Genomic DNA, 1,112 nt, shown 5'->3' with positions numbered 1-1,112 from the left:
ATCATTTTATGTGTTGATCGAAACAAGCAATCCATTCGGACTTTGTCCTCATTTTTCAAACAAATGTCTCTTCTCACTCCAATTAACCAAATTTTTCAAAATTGTCTTTTATTCGAATTTCAATAAGTCGATCGGATCCATCAGGTATTGTATGATGCCTACCCCTAAGGATTGCATTTTTCATGCTAGGCCAACCCTTGGCATAAAAGGGCTCATCCATAGGACATGCATACCGATTTTGCAGTTTTGCTTACTAATTCTGGGTATTTTGCTTTTATTTTTTCCCCCTCCCCTGCATTTATAAAAGTTGTTTTAACAAGGTAAAAAAAATATTTTTCCTATATCTGATAATATTTTTGGGTCTAATAAATTTTGAAAAAATTACAAATGTTACTTGATTCTTGGGCAGATCATACAATGTGAAAAAAAAATGAAAAAAAAAGAATGAAAAATCCATTTGAAAATGCTAGTGTAAAGCATCTCAAAAATCTCTTGATTCATTGTTTCTAATCCATTTTGTCTCAAAAGATAGAAAGAGAAAGTGTGTATATATTTGAAAGTGTATTCTTTAGAGATTTTTATTTTTCTCACATGTATTACATTTGAGAAATTTTCAAACATTTGAATAATAAAGTTTTATTTATACAACTATTGTTTTGTATATACTCATTCTTTATTTGCTCATTGGGAGATTTCATGATGAATTCTAAGAAATAAGGCTAAATTGAAATTTTTTGACCTCTTGTTCGAAATTCATGAGTGTATGTCCAATTCTCAAAATTCGTTGCATACACTAGATTTGTGGTCTAAAACTATTCAATGAGAGCAGTCGAAAATAAGAGGGGTCATTCAAATTTGATAGTTTGTCATAGAATATCAACCCCGACACTTTTTTTTTCATTTTTTTGTCCACTTTCATATTGAACCTCCAAAGTCAGTCACCTTGGTTGACTAGCTTCAAAGTGAGATAATTTTTTACCGTGAAATGTTCACTGTGTCTAACCAGATTCAATTCACATCTGAGTGAAAGCAAAAAATGTCCATTATTTCTTATTTGTTTTGAAAATTTGGAATGATACTTTAGGCTTTCGTTTTCTATTATCTATACAGAT

The sequence above is a fragment of the Coffea eugenioides genome, chromosome 6 (genome assembly GCF_003713205.1).
Source record: "Coffea eugenioides isolate CCC68of chromosome 6, Ceug_1.0, whole genome shotgun sequence".
NCBI lineage: Eukaryota > Viridiplantae > Streptophyta > Magnoliopsida > Gentianales > Rubiaceae > Coffea > Coffea eugenioides.
This window is presented reverse-complemented; position numbering follows the sequence as displayed.